Raw genomic sequence first — 15994 nt, forward strand, 5'->3', positions numbered from 1 at the left:
TAACTGTACCAATATATACAACAATCACATAGGGATCTATTCAGGCTCGGACTGGCCTGCCGGGGAGTCGGGCTACCCACTGGTAGGCCCCTGTAGCGCTATAGCCCCGCCCCCTCTGTTGTTAGGGCGGAGCTAACAGAACAGCTGACTCTCGACTCGAGTCCCAAACACTTCAGTTAAACACACTACCGCTCAGCAGAGAGCGGCGCCTGGGCTCTCTGCACCTGCACGGTAGTGTGTTTTTCACTTTCAGCAGGGGAGATGAGAAGAGACGCCCATGGAGGAGGAGTTCCAGATATCCAGCCGCCTAGAGGAGCATGAAGGAAGAACGCAGGAGCCATTTCTACGCACAGGTTAGTAACTAAGGGCCTGATTCATTAAGGATCTTAACTTAAGAAACTTCTTATTTCAGTCTCCTGGACAAAACCATGTTACAATACAAGGGGTGCAAATTAGTATTCTGTTTTGCACATAAGTTAAATACTGACTGTTTTTTCATATAGCACACAAATATCAACTTTAAATTTCAGTGTACAAATAAGTTATCAAGTATTTGTGTGCTACATGAAAAAACAGTCAGTATTTAACTGACTGCAAACGTGTCATTTTAGCTCAGGGGGCGGGCCAAAATGATGCGATTCCCGGAGAATCGCATCATGGAGGCTTCAAATCTGCCCACTTCCTTAGGAAGTGGGCAGATGCGGGAGAATTGTCAGCTCTCCCGGGAGTCCGGGAGACCTACCCGGAATTCGGGAGTCTCCTGAGCATTCCGGGAGAGTTGGCAAGTATGCGGTAGAGGCCTAGTGGAGAAAATCTATTTTAACCTGCTTACTTCTCTACCCCGCCTACAGTTGATTTGGCCCCTCCTATATGAGGTCACTTTCAGAAATTTTTCCAAGGCCACTTTGCGTTCCCAAGCTGCCTCTGAGTTCAGAAGCAGTAGGGTTTCCAATGTCCTTGTGTGTTCAATTTCAAGGCTTCAGATGTGCTGTAGCCAATCATATATTACCTTTTACCAGCCAAGGGCAAGAATTAATTATAAAGCAAATGTCTGATTGGTCAAAATGGGTTACAGTACATTTGTACTTTTATCCTAAATGTTATTAGATACACCTGATAATGGTGATTGTCACTTATGACGTGATCATCAGTGTTTCCTGCATGAAAGAAAAATAAGTTAAAGTGTTTTAAAAATAAGGCAATGTAAAAATAAGTACACACTCAGACACATAAACAAATGTCTCTTCAGACCAAGATGCTTATAGCAAGAACAGCCCAGGGGAAAATGCTTCTTATTCCCTTTACCAGCTAATATCTGTAGTCTCTTTTGGGCAAAGACAATTATTTTTAATTGTGCCATCTAGGTACAATTTGTACGGTGAAGCACAGTTATATGAGCATGTAAACCAGTGTAATTAAAACATTGATATACTTACAAATGTGACACATAAGATGTCCTGTCACTCTCATGTCATCTCTGACACATAAATGAGGCTCCAACTAGCACTATTTTAGGAGAGAAAAAGTAAGAGTCATAATTAGTGAAAGCGATAGGACCTCACTGATGAAGCTCATATGGATGCACAGAGTACGTAACCTGCCCAGCACACTCTCAGATGCAACCCGAAGTGAAATCACGTTAATTCACAAAACTAGGCGTCTACGCTGTGCTTAATGAGGCACGCCCTCACTCTGACTAACTCCTCCCAAAATTCTGCGCCTCTGCAAGTACCGCCATCTTGCTCTGTATACCTGCAGTATATGAAGTCTAGAGGCACAAGCAGAAATCGACCATAGATGGTTTTGTGCCGTGCTTTGGCTATTTTACACTCCGTAAATGAGACTCATAGTAGGCAATTCCATTTTTACTTTCACTGGCATATATATTCCTATGACGGGCGACAATGCCCAAAAAAATGGTGGGGCAAAATATTTGTGCAGGCAACTAGCAGAAAAGCAGAATAGAGAGGGCATCAGTGTATGGCGCTGGGACTCCTGTAGTGTGAAAAGGAATGTTCTGCATGTTTTCACTGTACTCCATTAACCACTTTGAACAATTAGGGGCCTATTTAAGAATGTACAAGTTTTTGCCCCATTAAGTATCATCTGTCATTGCAATAATGCAGACTTTTCGGGCAGTTTAATATACAAGTCGTGTTGGGACAGGGTGTTTCGGGAATGACGGCTTCTTGAGGAAGAGTTCCACTTTCTGACCCATCACAGAGCTTTTATCAAACTCTGAAAAGCTTAATAAAATTGCCCAGACCACAGTCCACATTGAGTATTGTGGGATATCGGTTTAATGTAGTACTTTGCAAAAAGACAGTTGTTGTCAGCGCTTATCCTTAACACTGCATATCTGTGTGTATCTAGCGAAATGAAAACATGAGGTATTGGTTCACATTTTGATCAAAACATTTAAGCCTGCATCCCAACATCAAGGGCACCTCATTGTATGTAGGTCCTACACTGACCTATGTGCTTTAAACACCATTAAAACGCAGTTAAATCGGTTCTATGAAAAAAAGCTCACATGAAAAAACACCACAGGAAAATTGCTCACAGATAAAGCCCCACCACTGACATAAATGGGCACAAGAAAAATGCTCACACGGAAAATTGGTCACACAGAAAAATACCCACATGGAAAAAAATTCACACAGAATAGTGCCCACGGGCATAAATGGCCACAAGAAAAATACTCACACAGAAAAATACCTGCATATAGTAATTTCATATTACTATATAAGTATATTAATTAGAGATGCTTGGGCTCGATTTTCCAAAAACTTAGCCCACCCGAACATTTTTTAGCAATTAAGAAAAGAAAAAATACAGATCCAAAACCAAAACCAAAATCAAAACACGTGAGGGCAATTTTGCCAAAACCAAAACACAGGGGTCAGTAAACATCTCTAATAGTAATTCATTGCTATACAGAAGTGGCCTGTGTATGAGGAGGAATTATTGTAGGCCAGAGGTTTCTTTGTTTAAATGTTTAAAGTATTCTATTGTAAGCTGGTCCTCTGATAACTCTGAATGTCTGAATGATATATTCTACCTATCTATATACTATAATATAATATACTTAATTACTATTTGTGGGCATTTTTCTTGTGGGCATTTATGTCAGTGGGGTTTTATCCGTGCGCCCGCACTTGGTAATGAGGTATTTTGCCTAATATAAGAGACATCTCCTGCGTTAAGGCTTTTCTTAAATTAACATTTTACCATACTTGCCAACTTGCTGAAGACTTGCTCCGGGAGCCTCCTGGGGGAGGTGGGCGTGATGGGGATGGGGCTCGAAAATTTGCGTCATTTTGGCCAGGCCCCGTGACGTAATGATGCAAACGCGTCAATTGACAGGAGAGGGCAGGGCCAAACGCCACGATTCCCAGTGAATCGCAGCATTTTGGACCTAATTCTTCCCACTTCACTAGGAAGTAGGCAGAATTCTGCCAGATGCGGGAGATTGCCACACTCTCCCGGGAGTCCGTGAGACTCTCGCAAAATGCGGGAGTCTCCCGGACATTCCGGGAGAGTTGGCAAGTATGCATTTTACTTAAAAATGCCTAGACCACACGGAAAAAGCTATTCCTGCATGGTTTAGGGTTCCATGAATAGAAGCCTATGTGATTCCTGAACCCGTTCAACTGCTAATCCTTCAAAACATTTGTCTATTTGTCAAGATATGGATTTTACTATCCTCACTTTCACTTACATTGATAACAAAAAGTGCTGAGCCACAATTACCCACAGAGAACATATACTGTAATATATAGATAAGCTGCTACGCCCGAATATTACGCCTTAACTGAGATAACGAACACTCCCACAATGTCTCAATTTTCAAGTAGTGTTTAAGAGAGAAGAACACAAAGCAGCGTAATACGCTCAGGAACACAAAGCCGTCTCATAGAATGATGAAATATGTTCCGATTCATGTCAGTATGACCAGCTTTGTACAATCTCCAAAAAAACTGTTTCATAACTGTTGATCACAGTTATGTAATTGTTTTCCCCTCTGGATAAGTTCCCGTATTTTGCAATATGAGCTCTTTAAAAGAAGCTGAAGGACATGCTGGGTCATAAAAGGTGTTTTAGTAATGTAAAAAAAATAATCTTATTAAAATAATAGAGTTTGTGCTCCATTACTTGTCTTTTATCTCTCCATCTTATTTGTATAATAGATGCAGTACTCCCCAGCCCCTAATTATCTTCTTCCATTATTTTCTTATGTGAGTTTGCAACATTCCATTTATATCATTCCATTCTATTCCTACAACAGAGGTTCTATGCCCCCTCCCTTTATCTCTTTCTATCTCATACTTGTGGAGGGTACACATCCCCCTCCGTCTATCTCTTACCATCTTATTGCTACAATAGAACCCACCCCTCCCAATTTATGCTTTCCTTTCGAATTCCCCTAAGAGTATTGGCACCTCCCCCGACCTATTTGTCTGACTCCATGTTTTCCTATGAGAGAGGCAGCGTAGAACTCCATCTCCCTTCTGTCGCCGTCTCCGTATTCATTTTTCATTTGTCTGTTACTTCCGTTATAAACCCATTTAATCTCCTCCTCCTCCACCTTTGCTGTGAGTTTCATTAACCTCCGCTGTCAGTGCACGGTGGTAAAACTCTTTGTAGTGTTGTACCATGAAGCACAGAGGTCATTGTTACCGAGCGAGATCCATGTGATCCGCAAAACAACTTGGTTTCCCACCGCTTTGCAGGGCCCTCTTAACAACATTTTGGGCCCCCGGGCAAAGCAGTGAACTGGGGCCCCTATATATAAAAAAAAAGTGACTATATATATGGGCCCTGCAGCCCAGGGGGGCCCGTCGGAGGCAGCACAAAAAAAAAAACATGAAAAAAAAAGAAGAGGAAAATACTTACCTTGCTGTCAGCTGGCGATCCGGCTCCCTCCATGGCCTCCTCCTCCGTCGCGTTCTGCAATGGATGTCGGGCGGGCATGATGACGTCACGCCCGACATGCACTGTGAGCGCCACACACTGTTACTTCAGATAAGTGTGGTTATTGGGAAAATGTATAGTAAGTAGTGGTAAACGTGTTTACCTCATCAAGGTGTGTGCAGAGCCAGACATGATGCCAAGTTTAATATACAGAGCCATACCTGGTGCAATGACTAATATTCAGAGTTTTATTTGGTGTCAAAATGAATATCTACTGCCAAGACTAAGCCACATCTGCTGTGAGGACTAATATACAGAGCAGTATTTGCTGTCAAGACTAATATACAGAGAAGTATCTGCTGCCAAGACTAATATACAGAGCCATATAAGGTGCAAAGACTGATATATAGAGCCATATATAGTTACCCGCTGTGCTGACCTCTGATGTTTTCACCTCTTTTGAGATGTTATTCCATCTGCTGTAACTGCATTGGTTGATTCTGTTGTTCCAGCCCTGACCTCTGACAGCCAATCAGGGTTGAGTATTGGACAAAAACGCAAACCACTATCAGGCAATGCTGACAGATGTTTGACTCATAAGAGAGAGGAACAGGGGAGAAAGAATTAGCAGCTTTTCATTCTCATTCACTAAAACCATCCACAGCTGATATTTAGTGAAATTCAACTTTTCTGTACCAGAGGTTTGAGAAAATATTCCCACTTAAAGTGTTAGCCAAATGTGAAAGATTATTTCAGTCTAAGCATGAGCCATGGGATTGGATTCCTTGGTACACCGTAAGCCCTCATTCAGATGCGCACCATTTTTTTGTGCCTATCTAGTTGCTTCTGATTGGCTGATTGCGTATTGACCCATCCAGTACTTATTGCATTAGTTTCGTAGCTATATTATATCAAGTCAACATCTAGACATCTACAGACCACTGTCAACACGGTGAATAATAAAGTTCATGACTTTACCATTGGAAAACACTCAACCAGTATGGCTTTCATGGAAAGGTAGCCAGAAGAAAAACAAAAACTAACCCAATACATTGCACATTTTAGGTTAGCAAAGTTCCATGTGGACGAAGCACACGAGTTTTGGAACAATATCCTGGACAGATGACACATGAGTGGAGTTGTTTGGTGTTTATGGACAACGTCTACACTGCGTAACATCACAAAAACATCACACCTTATCAAGCACAGGGGAGGAGGGGTGATGATTTAAGGTTGTTCAGTAGCTACAGGACCTGGACACCTTGTTATCATTGAGTCCACCATTATTATTATTATTAATTTTTATTTATAGGGCGCCACAAAGTATCCGTAGCGCCGTACAGGGACAAACAATGGCACAGTACAAGGTGAAACAGCACAGTACAAGTAACAGTAAGCACTATAACTCTGGGGGCTCAGGCACAGCAGGAAAGAGAGGGTACTCCTCTTTACACCAGAGTATTCTAGAGGACAACATGGGGCCATCTGTCCAACAACTGAAGCTTGGAAAAACTGGATCAAGCTCGCCAACTAATCTACAATGGCTGGAAAGAAAAGAATCAAGGTTTTAGAATGGCCACGTTCAGACCTCAAACCATTGAGATGATGTGGCAACATCAATCAACTGAAGCACTGTTGTCAGGAGGTATGGACCAAAATTCCTCAAATACGTCGTAAGTGACTGTCACGCTTCGGTCCCGCATACGGGTACCAGCGACTGTACCTTCTTCTTGCAGACGGTGATACCGGCATATCGTGGCATCAGTTACGGGCACCATCTTGCAGTCGGACCGGCGCATGTGCAAAACCGCAGTCCACCTTTGAAACCTCCTCTCTTCCCTCATTGGCAGCATGATCATGAAGTGCTATTTAAACCACCTGTGTTCACCTGTTTGGCGCCTGTTCTTCAAGCTCACTTCCTGCAGCAGTAGAATCTAGCTCCTGCTTCCTCCGTGACCTGTTTCCATTGTGTCAGTCTGCTCTCATCTCCGTGGCCAGCATTGAACTACCACTGTTCCAGTATCTCTACTACACCTCCTGAGTTACTTATATTGTGTCAGCCTTGGTTCTCTCTCCACTACCTCTCTGATCTACCGCTGTTCCTGTGACTCCTCAGCTGTTGTCCTGAGTTACCACCGTTGTGTCAGTCTGCTCTCCTCTCCATGGCCAGCATTGAACTACCGCTGTTCCAGTATCTCTGCTACTACCTCCTGAGTTACTACATTGCGTCAGCCTCGGTTCTCTCTCCACTACCTCTCTGAGCTACTGCTGTTCCTGTGACTCCTCAGCTGTTGTCCTGAGTTACCACCGCTGTATCAGCCTGCTCTCATCTCAGTGGTCAGCATTGTACTCCTACTGTTCCAGTGACTCCATTGCTTCTCCTGACTTACCTCCTGGTGTCAGTGTCTGCCTCCCATCATCTCCTGGCTCCTCCATACCTCTCTGCTGTATACTCTCTCATGGGGCCGCAACCTGTGGGATAGGTGCCGCTAAGACCATACTCCCTTGCGGGGGTTCCTGGTGAATACCACCTACCCGTTAGATTCTGCGTCCGTGAGTGAGCCTTGTCATATCCAGCAGAGTCTGGGAATCCCCAGCTCGACCAAGACAACCGTGAAAATGACTGATAAACTCATATAGAAGACAATTACTTAAAGTCATTCTTACTAAAGGTGGCTCTACAAGTCACTTAATCAATGGTTGTACACTCATGGCCAACAGTTTTGAGAATGACACAAGTATTGGTTTTCACAAAGTTTGCTGCTTCAGTGTTTTTAGACCTTTTTGTCAGATATTGCTATAGTATACTGATGTAAAATTACAAGCATTTCATTAGTGTTAAAGGGTTTTATTGACAATTACATTAAGTTTATGCAAAGAGTCAATATTTGCAGTGTTGACCCTTCTTTTTGAAGACTTCTGCAATTTGCCCTGGCATGCTGTCAATCAACTTCTGGGCCACATACTGACTGATGGTCGCCCATTCTTGTCTAATCTGGAGTTTGTCAAAATTTGTGGGGTTTTCTTTGTCCTCCCGCCTCTTGAGGATTGACCACAAGTTGTCAATGGGATCAAGGTCTGGGGAGTTTCCTGGCCCTATACCCAAAATTTCAATGTTTTGATCCCCGAACCACTTAGTTATCGCTTTTGCCTTATGGCAATATGCTCCATCATGCTGGAAAATCCATTGTTTGTCACCAAACTGTTATTGGATGGTTGGGAGAAGTTGCTCTTGGAGGATATTTTGGTACCATTTTTTATGCATGGCTGTGTTCTTGGGCAACATTGTGAGTGAGCCCACTCCCTTGGCTGAGAAGCAACCCCACACATGAATGGTCTTAGGATGCTTTACTGTTGGCATGACGCAGGACTGATGGTAGCGCTCACCTTTCCTTCTCCATACAAGCATTTGTCCAGATGCCCTAAACAATCTGAAAGGGGAATCATCAGAGAAAATGACTTTGCCCCAGTCCTCAGCAGTTCAATCCCTGTACCTTTTGCAGAATATCAGTCTGTTCCTGATGTTTATCCTGGAGAGAAGTGGCTTCTTTGCAGACACCAGGCCATCCTCCAAAGGTCTTCACCTCACTGTGCGTTCACATGCACTCACACTGCCTGCTGCCATTCCTGAGCAAGCTCTGCACTGGTGGTGCCCCGATCTCGCACCTGAATCAACTTTAGGAGATGGTCCTGGCGCTTGCTGGAAGTTCTTGGGCGCCCTTAAGCCTTCTTCACAACTAGTGAACCTCTCTCCTTGAAGTTCTTGATGATCCAATAAATGGTTGATTTTAGTGCAATATCCTTGCCTGTGAAGCGCTTTTTGTGCAAACCAATAATGACTGCATGTGTTTCCTTGCATGTAACCATGGTTAACAGAGGAAGAACAATGATTTCAAGCACCACCCTCCTTTTAAAGCTTCCAGTTTGTTATTGTAACTCAATCAGCATGACAGAGTGATCTCCAGCCTTGTCCTCTTCAACGCTCTCACCTGTGTTAACGAGAGAATCACTGACCTGATGTCAGCTGGTCCTTTTTTGGCCATGACTGTAGTTACTTTTTCAAACATATCTTCTTCATTGTTGGCTTATAAGTTGTTGAATAAATAATGACAATATAAAATCTATTATACATCATCTGTCACATAAGAGTAGCTTTATAAACTTTTAGGACTTAAGTATTAGATGATTATTAATTACGTCCTGATATGTAATAATAACACAGATTTGAGAGTGTGGCTATATGTCTAGTTTTCCATAGGTGGCCTCCAATGGCCACAATAGATGGTATTTGCATATTAAACAATGCGTCACTTAGCACAGGTCTCACAGGCAGGTCGGTGGTATTGATTGCAATTTAGGGTGGACTTGAGCACTTTGGGGGTATCACAGCTGGAAGAACATTAAAGGCCAACTGGGACGGGCGTCATGTTTGAAAGGAGAAATCTGACACCTGATAGAGTAACTGCTTGGTGTGGTTACCCCCCAATATTTTTCACAAACACACATCTATAAAACATATTCATTTTCATTACTATAGAATGAACTAAAATAATATATATTTTTTTAAATTTAATTGCTTCCAACAAAATTGTATTTGCAGAGGGGCCAACAGGTAATATCTACCATTTGGGAGGATGAGTATTTTACTTGTAATTTTTTTATCCTTTTTTTTTTATTGCTTTCAATTCACGTTCCACCCCTGGAGGTGTAAGAATGTGTGAGGGAGATTCACAGTGACTAAATAAAAGGAGAAGTGTGGATTGGGAAGTGGAAGTGAGACATGTTCCAAGCTCTCCAACAGAATATCATGAGATTTGTCGAGATAAGCTGAAAGAGATATAAGAACCAGAGAAGTTCCAGTAATTGAGATCTGGAGAGAGACAAATAAATTAAACACAATACGAAGGCAGCGTCTGTGATTAAATGTTCAATAGTTATGGTTGAGCGTGAGTTAAGAGTGATTCGGATTGCAGGGATGTGGGAATGTGAAGATGGTATTTCAGCAAATAGGAAAAATCATGCTGTCTGATTCAGCCGGATTAATCAGGTGTGTTCTGCGAGTGGAGTTAACGGTAGCCATGTGTCAGCTCTGCAGACAAGGAAACATGTGACCACTCACTAAGTCTGATAATACCTGGCTCACTACTGATGTGATTTGGACCAATAAGTCTAACAGTGAACAAAGTGCAATATACTGTCATGTGACCAGACATGTGACACCACGAGACTGTAAATACATTTGTAGAGCCTGTAAATAAATAAATAAATAAATAAATAAATACATATAATTTATTTATCCAACAAAGGCGGCCCGGTACCCATCTGTGGTAACTGTGCTCTGTATCACCTGCTGCATCTATAGTACACCTGTCCTTCTGTTATCATACCTCAGGGGCAGGTTGGGCTGGGGGGTAGGTGGGCATATGCCCCCCAGACCGGTACCATAGTGGGCTACCTGGGGCTGGGTCACTGGGCCACCTGCATTTTTTCATCCTTTAAATTGTTGCTAATAGGCTACTGAGTCCAGTCTTGCCTCCGGACTAGAATTTGCTGACTGTTACCCACAGGATCCTGAAGGGTGAAAGGCTGAGCTAAATTTAATTGTGGGGGCCATAAAGGAGGGGGAGAATTTGCAAATAAAGTAGTAAAAATTAAAATAAAATTAAGTATTATGGGGGGAGGTGGCGAAATGAAGTTATTAAACAGATCCATCCACCTGACCACTGGAGTGAGTGGACCTCACAGCATCAGTACCCCACAAGGTACATTGTACTTAGAAGGCACAATGAGACAGTATACTCACATAGACTTTACACTGGCACCGAAAGAGGTGAATTTGGAAGTGTGATTATGCCCCCTTTGGAGGGATTAAGTGAAACAGAGTGTTGCTTACTTCATTCAAATGTAGGGACCCTTATGAGGTCTGGAGGTTTGAAGCTGGGGTCTTAATGATTTGTTGGTGGGATAACAATCAAGGGTGTATTTCCCAAGTACAAATGTGCAATAATTCAGATCAACCAATCGGACATTTGCTTACATTGTCTAACTTGCAGTTGATGATCCAAGCTCATTGCTGATTGGTTGTTATAGGTTTGCTGCATAGCTGCACTTCATTAGGAAGTAACCCCACTTCTGGGGCAAATCTAAAGGACACCGGTCATCAAATATGGACTAAATATAGTCTGTTTGCTTTTCACTTGTACGTTAATGTCTATTCATCATTTATTTTAATTGTACAGCACTGTGTAGAATGTTGGTGCTTTATAAACACTGTATAAGAAGAATATTGAATATGAAACAAATAAGCCATTGTTTGTTAAAATCCCAAATATATAAATGTTTTTCTTCTACGTCCTGCTACGAACTGCTAGTCATTAATAATAACCCTCCTATTCTCATGTAATTGTGCGCCAATACCCAACAACACTTAGGGCTAGATTTACTAAGCTGCGGATTTGAAAAAGTGGGGATGTTGCCTATAGCAACCAATCAGATTCTAGCTATCATTTTGTAGAAGGTACTAAATAAATGAAAGCTAGAATCTGATTGGTTGCTATAGGCAACATCCCCACTTTTTCAAATCCGCAGCTTAGTAAATCTAGCCATTAAACTCTCAAATAATAAAAGGAACAATTAACTGATTAACTATGTTACTCCAATGTTCTAAATGTTCTGTTTTAAATATTTATCTTGGCTTTCAGGTATTAATTGTGCAACGCTGATAGTTTATTCTGGTTTTATTCAGTTGTTGTTAATCAGCAAATATATGTTACAGTTGAAGGACCTCAGTCATTAAGGAGAGCAAAGTAAAAAAAAAAAAGGAGTATCTTTGCACCTTTGGAAAAACCATGTTGAATTGAAGGGGGAGATAAATTTAAAATGTGGGGACAGATATTTAGTTTGGCTAGGGCCTGTCCTAGATCAACTTTACATTTCAGTGTAAAAATAAAGTTATCAAGTATTTTTGTGCTACATGAAAAGCAGCCAGTATGTAAAATAATAAAACTAATTTGCACCCCTTGCATTGTAACATGGTTTGTCCTGGATCAAATTTACTCCTTTTTTTTGCTTTGCTCTCCTTAATGATTCAGGCTCTGAAGTATTTATTTTGTCTTCATATTTCAATTCTTAGCCATCGTCACAAATGTAGGTACTGATTTGCTTTGCTTCGGAACTAGTAAAAATAAAATCAAACTAATAAAAAGAAAACTAAAGTCATTGTATGCTAGATACTTTAAAAAAAAAATGTTTGTGCATCATTTTCAGTTGATATAATTTTACAGCAGCCTAGAGCTTATTTTTGGAAACTGGATGTACACATAATGCAGCCTGTCCCGAGTCCAGGGCTTAAAGTGAACATCGTACAGTACCTTCCTCATAGGTATCTATAGACCACCAGTTTGATAACTGTGTAAATGCAACACCAGACTATGTACCATGTGATGCCCTACAACCCCCCCTCCTCCTCCTGTGCCCTTACAGTAACTGTGCAGAATATCTGTAGGCGAGAGAATGAATAAAGCCAGAAGAACTGGGTAGTTGCATAACGATTGCTAATATTCCTGTTTCACGGTAAACTGCTATATTGCTGGGGGCAAAACAGATGAAGCAACAAAAGCACATTGGTGCCACGCCTGGTATTGGACGGTGGGTTAGAGACTTGGCTTTATGTTCAGCTTCACTACCTACCAGTAATTTAGTTTTGTAACTGCGCAACCAACAAACACAACTTAATCCTTCCACCCATTATATTATGGGAGTCTTTGTTATTGTTGTCTCTCAACCAATCAAGTTGCTGAGTTGAATTCCAAAGTGCTGAACGATGAGCTGGCACCTGGCAGTGGGCAGTTCTATGTTACTGCTAAGGAACAATACCAAATGCGGAGATGCCAGTCTCAGAATTAAGGTAGAGCTATGACAGTGCATACCGTAAAATATTTTTGAAATGTTTAAACAAACGTCTAGCATTCCAAATATAAAAAATGTTTCATTCCGGATCCCCTTTATAGGGTTTAGAGGTGGAGGGTCTAGGCATGTTATTGGAGGGTATGGTTAGTTTTAATCGGCTCTCTACAGACTAGATATGTTCTAGGGGTAGCATTGTAGCATCAAAGTGAAATTATGCGATTGAGAGGCCTAATTATCAGGTCTAAAACAATGCAGAAATGTCTATTTACCAAGTTCCGAAAAGCTTTAGTTTTCGGAACTTGTCCCTGATTGCTAGCTCCACTGGAAGATTACCTTAGCCATTCTATCCTATAGGGAGAGAGCATCGCAGGAGAGGGATCTTTGGATCCCTCCCAGGTAGGATTAATGCTTGTCCCCTCCTTCCTATCACTGTATGCGCAGTAGGAACGTCAGATCAGAGCCTGGAAGTAAATGGATCGTTATTGTGATCACTTTGTTATAGATTCTTCACCAGGACAGGCTCCTTTCCTTGCTGTCCCGCTCCTTTCCTTGCTGCCCTGCTCCAATCCTTGCTGTCCCGCTACTTTCCTTGTAGTCCCGCTCCTGTCCTTGCTGTCCCGCTTCTTTCCTTGTAGTCCTGCTCCTGTCCTTGCTGTCCCGCTCCTTTCCTTGTAGTCCCGCTCCTTTCCTTGCTGTCCCGCTCCTTTCCTTGTAGTCCCGCTCCTGTCCTTGCTGTCCCTTTCCTTTCATTGTAGTTCCGCTCCTGTCCTTGCTGTCCCGCTCCTTTCCTTGTAGTCCCGCTCCTGTCCTTGCTGTCCCGCTCCTTTCCTTGTAGTCCCACTCTTGTCCTTGCTGTCCCGTTCCTTTCCTTGTAGTCCTGCTCCTGTCCTTGCTGTCCCGCTCCTTTCCTTATAGTCCCGCTCCTGTCCTTGCTGTCCCGCTCCTTTCATTGTAGTCCCGCTCCTGTCCTTGCTGTCCCGCTCCTTTCCTTGTAGTTCCGCTCCTGTCCTTGCTGTCCCGCTCCTTTCCTTATAGTCCCACTCCTTTCCTTGCTGTCCCGCTCCTTTCCTTGTAGTCCCGCTCCTGTCCTTGCTGTCCCGCTCCTTTCCTTGTAGTTCCGCTCCTGTCCTTGCTGTCCCGCTCCTTTCCTTGTAGTCCCGCTCCTGTCCTTGGTGTCCCGCTCCTTTCCTTGTAGTCCCGCTACTTTCCTTGCTGTCCCGCTCCTTTCCTTGTAGTCCCGCTCCTGTCCTTGCTGTCCCACTCCTTTCCTTGTAGTTCCGCTCCTGTCCTTGCTGTCCCGCTCCTTTCCTTGTAGTTCCGCTCCTGTCCTTGCTGTCCCGCTCCTTTCCTTGTAGTCCCGCTCCTGTCCTTGCTGTCCCGCTCCTTTCCTTGCAGTCCCGCTCTTGTCCTTGGTGTCCCGCTCCTGTCCTTGTAGTTCCGCTCCTGTCCTTGCTGTCCCGCTCCTTTTGTTGCTGTCACACTACTTTTCTTGAAAAATGGAAAAGAAAAATAGAATATCTAGTTTGCATTCTTTGCACATTGTTGTTAGAAATACAAATTATACTCTCATCCTTTTAATGTGATTAATGAATCATGTAGTCAAACTGTTACGATACTGATATGCCAACTCTAAGACCTGCAGCTTGCAGAGGTCTTCACCTACAGTAGCCAGCGTTCTTATACAGAGCCAGTTCCTCACCAATACTTAGGTGCCCTCATGACTTAAACTCTAGGTAGTGCAGACTTTAGTTGACAAGTATCGTGCGGTTAGGACATGACACGGAGGAGACCCAACGAGAGCAAGCACCAGTGCCTAACAAAAACCCAGAAAGAATGGTGTACAACAGAAGTCAATCCAAACTCAAGGTCAGGGCAGGATGAGTTGTAACAAAGTTCAGAATACTGTCCAGAGGTCGCAACAGGTAGGGTACGAGCAAAATCCAAAAATAACAACTGAGGTCGAAATCCAAAATATCCAAACCGAGAACTATGCTATTGGTATCCAGAAGAGTCCAGGGGGTAAATGTATCAAGCTGAGAGTTTGCCGGTGGGTTTGAAAAGTGGAGATATTGCATATAGCAACCAATCAGATTCTAGCTATCATTTTGTAGAATGTACTAAATAAATGATAGCTGGAATCTGATTGGTTTTTCAAACCCGCCGGATAACTCTCAGCTTGATACATTTACCCCCTGATATTTGTTTGCAATTCATAATTGTATGTCTGTATAATACTTTATTATTATTATTATTATTATTATTATTATCTTTTATAATACGAAGTGATTCATAATCTAGTGATTGAATTATTAACTTTTATCTTAGTTTACAACTTTTTTTCTGTGTTCTTATCTTTGAAGGAGTTACTCTATAATTAGGATGTATTATATTATTAAATTATTATAGCGTTTCTACAGATAGTCTAGAGGATCATGGCTAATCCTGGTACTCACCATGAATATGCAGGTTACCCCCAAGACATAATGTTGGAAATATTTTTGTATTGTATAAGAACTGTCATCTTACATTAACTATGTGGGGTTGTATGCTTTTCTTTCATATATTTTATCTTTGTTAATACAATTTTAATTGAGTATAGATTTTGAAAACATTGATCTCTCCACAGGTTTACTCCATACCACCGATCAGGGATCAACCTGAGATGTTCACGCCCTCTTCACATTCCTGATAAAGGAGAAAGGTCTCTGTGAAATGCGTTGCAGAAAGGAACAGGCCGCTTGAAACATTTCCTCTACAAGAGGACTTTTGGAATTCTATTCACATCGACCCTTGTTCTTCTTTATGCTGAATACTCTTGTGAGTGTATATGCTTACATTTGCTCTTGTGCTATATTATTTTAGACAAATATAAAACCGAAATGTATGTGGAAATTGGTGTTGCACACTTTTTCCTGTATCTAGTATATGCCTCTCCTAATGTAAGGGGATGAAAGTCTAAAATGGGCACACATCTAGTTATTGATGCATTTTAGTGCACATGCGCACTACAGAAAGACGCATATTATGACTGAAAAATTGTTGTACGCCCAAGGGTCATTTACAAAGATACAGTGCAACAGCAGAGTGCAAATGCTTGTTTGTGATGCCGCGTGCTCACTTCACAAAGGCAAAGCGTTTGTACTAAAAACATGAACTTCTTGGCCAATATGGG

General features: G+C 42.2%; 1 long non-coding RNA gene across 1 annotated transcript; it reads left to right on the top strand.

The window, feature by feature from the left end:
- The first annotated feature begins 246 nt into the window (after positions 1 to 246).
- Positions 247 to 15706, top strand: LOC142143038 (uncharacterized). The gene is made up of 2 exons (XR_012689474.1): positions 247 to 353; positions 15449 to 15706. It is a non-coding gene; the product is annotated as an uncharacterized LOC142143038 (long non-coding RNA).
- The last annotated feature ends 288 nt before the right edge of the window (positions 15707 to 15994 follow it).

Source organism: Mixophyes fleayi, chromosome 3, assembly GCF_038048845.1.
Source record: "Mixophyes fleayi isolate aMixFle1 chromosome 3, aMixFle1.hap1, whole genome shotgun sequence".
NCBI classification, from domain to species: Eukaryota; Metazoa; Chordata; class Amphibia; order Anura; family Limnodynastidae; genus Mixophyes; species Mixophyes fleayi.